Here is a 9,835-nt window from a genome sequence, read left to right as displayed (position 1 = left end):
TAAAAATGTGTCCAAACAGGGCCGGGCCGGTTCCGCCCGCTGCTGCGGGGGGCCCCCCGGCTGCCGCGGGTGCCCCTCCCGCCGCTGCTGCGGGGGGGTCCGCGGCTGCTGCTGCTGCGGGTCCCGCTGCTGCTGCGGGCGGGTCCGCGGCTGCCGCTGGTGCCCCTCCCGCTGCTGCTGCGTGGGGGTCCGTGGCTGCCGCGGCTGCCCCTCCCGCTGCTGCTGCGGGTCCCGCTGCTGCTGCTGCGGGGGGGTCCGCGGCTGCCGCCGGTGCCCCTCCCGCTGCTGCTGCGGGGGGTTCCGCGGCTGCCGCTGGTTCCCCTCCCGCTGCTGCTGCGGGGGGTTCCGCGGCTGCCGCTGGTCCCCCTCCCGCCGCTGCTGCGGGGGGGTTCGCGGCGCCCGCTGACAAGGTCTGTAATAGTGACGAGTTGCCAGCTGTGGGTGGGGGCACGGGTGTGTGTGGGGATGAGGGTGGCAGCACGGAGGTGTGTGGTGGTGGTGGAGAGAACGGAGTTGTTGTGGATGTTGGAAAGGAGGCTCGGGGGGAGGTGGGGGTGAACAACGGAGAACGAGAAATGCAGGAGGGCGATGAGGAGTTAGTGTGTGGTGATCGAGAGGAGAAAGTGGAGGTGGATGGAGAAATAAAAGGTGCAGGACAGAAAAGTGAGAGGTCAGGAGCTGGTGTGGAGGGGGAAGCAGGGGCTGTTATGGAGGATATGGAGCTGGGGGCCCCAACCCAGGTGAAGAGACGAGGCAAAAGAAAAAATACAGATGCTGCAGCACATGCCAGCAAACAGCTCAGCAAAATAGCTGCAGAGGAGAAAGAGGGATCAGACAGCGACAGTGAGGGCTGGGGTTCTGATTTCAGTGAGTCCTCCCGTGCCTCACAAGCTGACAACAGTGAACCAAGATACCCTGTGGAATTATTCCTCACCTTCCTACAACAAACCAAAGGGCTGAGAGGAGTCAAAATAGAAAGCCACTTCCCAAACTTAAGGACTTTCTGCTCCTCAGCCAGGCATCACATCAGGCACAAACAGGAATCAGGCCTCACTGACCAACAAGTTTACAGACTGAAGAAATTAATGAGCACAGCACGTAAACACTTCTGAACAATGACATACACACACGTTTTAATAATTTTTATAGTTTTATGGTACACGCTTCTTAACTTTTTACCCATGGATACTTTTAAAATAGCATCTTTAAACACAAACGGGGCAAGAGAAGTTTTGAAACGTGAATTTATTTATCAGACCATAAACTATAAAAAGATTGATGTACTCTTCCTTCAAGAGACACATAGTGATGCATTAAATGAAGCAGAATGGCACAGGGAGTGGAAAGGAGAGGCCATTTTAAGCCACGGCACGTCTAAGAGTGCAGGCGTGGGAATCCTTTTTGCAAAGTCCTTCACTCCCAGCCACATAGAGACACGACACATTGTTCAAGGTAGATGTCTTTTAGTCAAAGCTTGTTTTGATCATTTTAATGTAGTTTTTATCAACATTTACGCTCCCACCGCCAATGCAGAGAAAAAACGTTTTTTAGAAGAAATTGGGGAGAGGTTGGGAGATTGTGGGACTGAGGACTATGTTTTTATAGGTGGGGATTTTAACTGCACCGAAGACGAATCTCTGGACCGCAATCATGCAGAGCCTCATCCGGCAGCCCAGCGTGTCCTGAGACAGCTGATCGCGTCTCACGGCCTGGTGGACGTATGGAGGAGGATGCACGCAGGCTCCAGGCAGTACACGTGGTCCCACCTTAAAGAAAATCGCATTTCGCTGGCTCGCCTCGACCGCTTTTATTGTTTTAAACATCATTTTAACGTGTTTAAAGCTTGTCAGATCTTACCAGTAGCTTTTACAGACCACTCGCTGATTTTAGGTAGTGTTTTTATCAGAAACATTTTACATAGGAGCGCCTACTGGCATTTTAACTCAGTTTTAACTTATGACCGTAGTTTTAAGGAGATTCTGAGTTATTTTATGACGGGTTTTAGACAGAGGAAGAGAAATTTTACGTGTTTGCAGCAATGGTGGGACCACGGTAAAGTTGAAATAAAACTGCTGTGTCAGCAGCACACTCTCAACGTCACTCGCAACATCACCAGATCTATCAAGGATCTGGAGATTGATATAGTGGAGCTAGAACAACTCAGTGAATCCACAGGAAACCGAGAGCACTTTGAAGCTCTCAAAGCAAAAAGGTTAGCTTTAACCAACCTGCTGGACGCGAAGGTCCAGGGCGTGTTGGTCAGGTCCCGGATGCAGACCATCACAGAGATGGATGCTCCCTCTAGCTTCTTCTTTAGCTTGGAGAGGAAAAACGGGAAGAGAAGAGATCCACTCTCTGCTATCGGACACCGGGCAGCAGCTGAGTGAGCCAGGCCAGATCAGGAGGAGGGCCGTGGAGTTCTACTCCTCGTTATTCCAAAGCAAATACGAGAGAGAGGACGAACTTTTCGGGGAGTTCTGCAGTGTGCTACCCCAGGTCTCTGAGGAGACCAACGCCCATCTGGAGTGCCCCCTGAGACTTCACGAGCTCCGCACGGCCCTCCAAAGCATGCAAGGCCAGAAGGCACCCGGTATAGATGGACTCACCGTAGAGTTTTACAAAGCCTACTGGGACATCCTGGCAGAGGATCTACTGGGTGTCTTCAACGAAAGCCTGAACGCCGGCTCACTCCCGCTGTCGTGCCGCAGAGCGGTCATCGCTCTCCTGCCCAAAAAAGGGAACCTACAGGACCTGAAGAACTGGCGCCCGGTGTCCCTGCTCTGCACCGACTACAAAATCCTCTCCAAGGTCTTGGCTACCAGAATGAGAGAAGCTATGGAGCAGGTCATCCACCGGGACCAGACCTATTGCGTCCCCAGCAGGTCCATGGTAGATAACATCTACCTGATTCGAGACGTTTTGGAAGTCTCCAGTTCATTAGGCCTGAACACAGCCTTGGTCTCACTTGACCAAGAAAAAGCTTTTGACCGCGTTGAGCACGACTTTCTCTGGGAAACTATGGGGAAGTTCGGGTTCAGCGCTGGTTCTATAGTTAAGATCCAGGTGCTGTACAGTGGCGTTGAGAGTGTGCTGAAGATCAACGGTAGCTTGTGTGCTCCTTTTAGGGTGTGTAGAGGCGTTCGGCAGGGCTGCGCGCTCTCGGGGATGCTCTACGCACTCTCCCTGGAACCCCTCCTCCGAAAGATCCGAGCAAAGGTCCGTGGTTTTATTACACCCGGTTTTAACAACAGAGTGGTTTTATCCGCCTACGCTGACGACGTTGTTGTTTTTATTAAAAACCAGAAGGACGTAGACATTTTAAAAAAAGTTACAGAGAGTTTCTCCACCCTGTCCGCTGCGAGGGTGAACTGGGGAAAGAGCACAGCCCTCACCGTGGGTGAGTGGCCTGAAGGACTCCCGGTTCTCCCTCAAAGCCTCAAGTGGAGGAGAGACGGGTTTAAATATCTCGGTGTCTACCTGGGAGATAACGATGCGATCAGGAAAAACTGGGTAAACATTAAAGAAAAGCTCGAGGAGAAAATACAAAAATGGAAGTGGCTGCACTCCCAGATGTCCTACAGAGGCAGAGTGCTAGTTTTGAACAACCTGGTCGCATTGCAGTTGTGGCACAAAATGGCCGTTTTAGACCCACCTCCAGACCTGTTGGTACAACTACAGTCTGAGATGGTGGAGTTTTTCTGGAAAGGTCGGCATTGGGTGCCACAGTCGGTTTTGTTTTTACCAAGAGAGGAGGGGGGACAGGGCCTTGTCCATCTGGCCAGCAGGACGGCCACTTTTAGAATGCAGTTCCTCCAAAAGTACCTGGCAGGACCTGCTGATACAGTGTGGAGAGACGTGGCCAGCTGCATCCTCAGAAGCGTGAGCGGGTTGGGGCTGGATGCGGCTCTGTTTCTAACCAATGTTGACCGTTTACAGCTAACGGGGCTACCCAAGTTTTATCAGAGTGTTTTTAAATTATGTTCTCTTTTTAAACTCGACAGAACAAAAACGAATAATTCTCTGCATTGGCTTTTAGAAGAACCGTTAGTCTGTGGAGCGAGACTGGACGTCTCTGACAGCACAGTGCCGGGGCTGTCGACGGTGCTTTGCAGGTCTGGGACGGTGACCCTGAGGCACCTGGTGGAGACGGCCGGACCAGACTTCTCCGGCGTCCAGAAGGTGGCCTCGTCGCTCGGGGTCCGGTCTGCCAGACTGGTGCGGCGCTTCATGGACCTGTTGAGGGAGAGGTTGACTGCTGGAGAGGGGCACCTCCTGCAGCTGTGGTCCGCGGAAGGTCGCCCGCCTGATCCGACGGACCCGTTTCCAGACACCCACCTGTTTCCTAACCTCGGGGACAGCAGCGGTCCCCTTCTTCGTGACACAGGCCCAAAGGTGGACTTGTGCAGATCGGGGCCAAAAGTACTCTACAGAACCTACGTGAAAGTGCTGAATAAGAGGACTCTGCACAACAGAGCCGTTTGTGTCTGGGACAGCAAGTTCGGAGAGCAGAAGCCCCAGTGGAGGACACTCTACAAACCTCCGATTAAAAAATGGACTGGTGACCTTCAATGGAGGGTCCTTCATGGCGCCATTGCTACAAACTCTTTTTTATCTGTCATCAGTCCCGGGGTTTTAAACGAGTGTCCTTTTTGCAATTTGCCAGAGAATGTTTTTCACGTTTTTATGGATTGTGTTCGACTAACAGTTTTTTTTAGCCTCTTAACAAAGATTTTTAACCTTTTTGACACAGTTTTTACCCAATCTGTTTTTATCAACGGTGTATTTTACAGTAGGGCCACTAAAGACAAGTCCCAAATTTTAAATTTTTTAATCACCGAGGCAAAGATGGCAATATATTTGTCTCGCAGGGACAGACTGCAGGATGGACCTCACCTCGATGCTGTGTCTCTGTGGAGGTGCAACGTCAAGGCCAGGTTGGCCTTGGAGTTTCACTTCCACAGGGACACTGGGGATTTAGAAAGGTTTTTGAAACTGTGGGGATTTAAAAATGTTTTATGCACTATCTCTGATCAGAAGGAACTGACATTCAACAAGCTTTTAATGTAAACGCTCTATTTTAAGCTTGTCCTGATCATGTTTTTTTACAAGTGTTTTTAAAACTGTTTTTGTTAACTGTGTAAATAAAGTTTTGTTAAAAATCAAAAAAATCTTCTTCTTCTTCTTCTTCTTCTTCTTCTTCTTCTTCTTCTTCTGGTAATAAAAACAAAAACAGAGTGGCATCAAGTTTTAGCAGTTTTAGGAGTTATATTTTGTCATTTTTCAACAATGGACTCAGCATGAGCAGAAGATGAGACAGAAGACCATGGAGAATTGTTTTTCACACAAGGCAGCTGATGGCTCCATATAAGATAAGAGAAATGTGTGTTTGTTTACCCTGCGATGTACTCCACTTCTTGCTTGTGGAGCGGGGCCCGGTCTGATTACATTCACACTGTACTCGAACCGCGCTAGAGTTCTCTTCTACCGGACCGAGACCTAGGTTTTAGCCCGGGCCAGAGTTCGCCTTTTTGTTCCGTGACAGAGTTCAATGACGCGTTCACACCTCCCCAAACGAACCGGACTTTCTAGGAAAATGAGCTAGAGTTCTATTAAAGCGGACTAAACAGGGTTGGTGTGAATGCACCCTTAGAGATCATGGGCCCCTGGGCAGTTGCCCAGTTGCCTGTATGGTTAATCCGGCCTTGCCCATGGTGGAGTGTTTCTATCAACACACTGCTGGCCCACTGTGCTCTTCAGGACAGAGATGTCTATATTGTTCATGGGATCTATTGGAGGCATTCTTCCAGTTTGGGGGTCACAGCACCAAGTGCTCCAATGACCACTGGGACTACTGGCACTGTGACTCTCCACATCTTCCATTAGGTAAAGTTAATAAACAGCATGGGATAAATTTTCATTGTTATGCTGGTGGACTTGCTACCTGTCCAGGGTGTACCCCACCCAAGGCCAGAGTGGGACTCATTTTCAGCCCTGTCTCAGAGTGGCCCACTTTAGATCACGACCTATTATTATTAAAAGCATGTAATTATAAGCTTACATCAGGGGCGATTCTAGAATCTGCCTTTTAGGGGCGCTTTCAGCCCCCAGTGCTGACAAATGGCTCTTGGCTTGAACAATGTGGTGACCATTTGTGTCAGAAGCATTTCTACTCCCCCAGAAAATTTTGAATAAAGTAGATGCCATTTCCTGCATTCTGGTGTATTTTAACAGGCTTTTAACATTTAGTTTTGCCTACATAAGTAACACTTGATTCAATAACCATTTTAGAGAATGGCACAACAAGAAGTAGCCTGACCAACAGCTCTCCTTGTGTAAATAGAGCACGCTCCACTTTCACTTCTTCTTCCTATCTACAGTCTAAGAAACATACCGTAGTGTAGCCTAAGTTAACTTTTAGGGAAAAAAATCACTAGGCAATGTTACGATTACGTGGGGAACCCAGATGGTATGAGACCCAGAACGAGGCAGACACAGGGGAAGTACAAAAAGAACAGTGTTTATTATTTACAGTGAATATTCACACGCTGGTTCTCGGCAACTCCTGGAAAGAGGGACGACAGGTTAGTGTTGGTCCAGAGGGGAAGACCTGAGTGGCTTGTTTGAAGGAGGATCTTTTGTCCTTACAGTCCAAACCCGAAGGAGGGGAGCTGGTCCTTCAGTCCAAGGAGTGAACAGCAGAGGGGAATCCAACGAGGGTCCAAGGGAATGAGGAAGGCTGGCAACTGGAGGCAAAAATGGCACGAGGAATACCTGACAGGCCGAGGGATCCAGATCAGGTCATGAGGAGATCCAAAAACACGAGGAACCAGGAAACTGGAAAAGAGAACACAGGTGAACAAATTCTTTTCACCTAGACATATCTAGCTCAACAGTACTATACCATGAGAGGTGATATGCTCCAGCGATGAGTCTTCTTCTTCTTCTTCTTTGGTTTTTAACGGCAGCTTGCATCCATCAATGTTGCACTACTGCCATCTCTTGGTGTTTATAAGTTAATTTCTTTCCTCAAATTCTCTTATCGAGTCCAGTATTATTTAAAAAACGAAATATCTTTCTTTTCCCTTCATCACTATTCAGCTGCAAAGCCACATTTTCAAATTTTAGTTCCCTATTACAACCTATTTCCATTCTCAATAATCTTCTTTGACCCACATATTTCCTGCAATTAATAAAAACATGTTCTATTGTTTCTGTGGTATTACACCAATCACATAAACCAGTAGGATGTTTCCCCATCTTAAAAAGAGTGCCATTCAAAAAACTATGCCCGGTTCTTATTCTATTTATAATTATCTCCTCCCTCCTATTTATTCCTCTTATTCTTTTAACATCAACTGTATTCTGTATCCTGTATAAATGTCTCCCTTTTGTCTCATTATTCCAGCTCATTTCCCATAATTTCTTGCTTTCTTTCCAAACTATACTTTTTCCTTCAGACTTAGATAATTTTATTGACATATCAACATCTTCTTTTTAACAGCTTCTTTAGCCAACCTATCTGCTTTTTCATTACCTAAAATACCTAAATGAGCAGGAGTCCACATAATTACTATAGTTTTGTTTTGTTCACATATGATGAACAAACACAATCTCATACAAGATGTGTTGGTGATTACTTGAAGTTCCCTTTTCAATGCTTAATAGTGCTGATAATGAATCACTGCAGACTATAATTTTACTTGTTCTACCATCCTCCACCCATTCTAAAGCCAATAATATAGCACATAATTCTACAGCATATATACTCAGAAAGTTAGATGTTCTTTTCGAAAGCTTAATCTTTAATTCAGGAATCACTACTGCTACACTAGTTGCTTCAGTTTTTGGATCTTTTGAACCATCTGTATAAATTTGCAGATAATCATTATATTTCTTCTCTACTCGATCATAAAATTCTTGACAAATATCTGTAGTTTTCCTTTTCTTAATATTTAATAATGATCTATCTACATTAATATATGTCCATGCCCATGTAGGCCTTAAGGGCCATAATACTGTTGAATTAAATTCTTTGTTATATACTTTAAATGTTCTTGCTAAATTATCCCCAATCCACCCAAAACTATTTTTAAGCTCCTTTCCTTTTTCCCAACAATTTTCTAACACTTTCTTAACTGGATGAGTTTCATTGTGTCCTTTCAAATTTATCCAATACTTAACCATTAACTGCTGTCTTCTAATGCATAATGGCATTTCTCCTGATTCTACTTGTAGAGCACAAACTGGAGTTGATTTTACTGACCCTAAACAAATTCTCAGTGCTCTAGCTTGGATGACATCTAATTTATTTAGTCGAGTTTTAGCCGCTGATCCATACACCACACTCCCATAATCTATTCTTGACCGAATTAATAACACATAAATATGTTTAAGTGACTCAAATGTTGCACCCCATGCCAACCCTGCTAAACACCTCATAATGTTTAGTACCTTTTTACCCTTCTCTATGATATGATCTATGTGATTTCCCCAAGTTAATTTCTTATCAAACACTACTTCCAAAAAACAAAAATAATCAACCCTTTCTAACTCTTTTCCATATAATTTTAACTTTTTATTAACTCCGATCTTTTTATTTGTGAAAAACATGACTTTTGTCTTTTCAACTGAAAATTTGAAACCCCACTCTATTCCCCACTTACTTACTTTATCTATCCCTTCCTGAAGTTTTAAAATAAGATGTTCCACATTTCTTCCCCTTTTCCATAACGCTCCATCATCAGCAAAAAGTGATTTACCATAACTGAAAGATAAATCTTTGAAAATATCATTAATCATAACTGAAAATAGTGTAGGGCTTATCACACTTCCTTGATGGGTTCCATTTTCTATTTTACATTGTTGTGATATATGCGATCCTATTTTAACTTGAATAGTTCTGTTATATAAAAAATCCTTTAACCAATTAAACGTTTCCTCCTATTCCTGCCTGATGTAATTTAATCATTAACCCTTCTCTCCGTAGCATATTGTATGCTTTTTCTACATCAAAAAACACAGAAACAACAGTTTCCTTATTAATCTGAGCTTTTCTAACATCATCCTCTAAACATAAAATAGGATCCGTTGCTCCTCTTCCTCTACGAAAACCACTCTGATAGTGTGTAATTATGTTTCTTGATTCTAAATAATGCATCAATCTCTCGTTCACCATCCTTTCCATCAATTTACACATACTAGAGGTTAAAGCATTTGGTCTGTAATTTCCAGGATTACTGTGATCTTTCCCAGGTTTCTTCATTGGGATAATAATTGCTTCTTTCCATCTATATGGTAGACACCCTTCTCTCCATATCTTATTAAATAATATTAATAATGTATCTAATACTTTATCACTTAAATTTTTTTAACATATTATAACATATCTCATCTTTCCCTGGTGCACTGTTCCTAGTTCTACCCAAAGCTCTTTTCAATTCTCCCATAGAGAAAGGACAGTTCATCAGATCTTCATTAATATTCTCTTTTCTTCTTAAAGCTTCTACATTTCTTGATTTCGTTCTCTCCCTTCTCTGTTTTTCATCATCCGATAAATTTTCCCCACTATGTATTTCCACAAAAGTACTTGCTAAAATATCAGCCTTTTCTCTATCAGTTATTGCTATTTGATTATTTTTATTAAGTATTGGATAACTCCATTCTCTTCTGTCTCCCCCCATTTTTTTGATCATTCCCCAAACTTCCCCTATTTGTGTCCTACTACCAATTGTATCACAAAAGTCTCTCCAATATGTTCTCTTTGCTCTTCTTATTGTACTTCTTACTTTTGCCTGTGCTTTTTTATATTCAATTAGATGTTGAAAGTTATGGGACC

This window comes from Nematolebias whitei, chromosome 12, assembly GCF_014905685.2.
Source record: "Nematolebias whitei isolate Nwh7 chromosome 12, NemWhi1, whole genome shotgun sequence".
Classification (NCBI taxonomy): domain Eukaryota; kingdom Metazoa; phylum Chordata; class Actinopteri; order Cyprinodontiformes; family Rivulidae; genus Nematolebias; species Nematolebias whitei.
The sequence above is the reverse complement of the archived record's forward strand: the minus strand, read 5'-3'. Positions refer to the sequence as shown.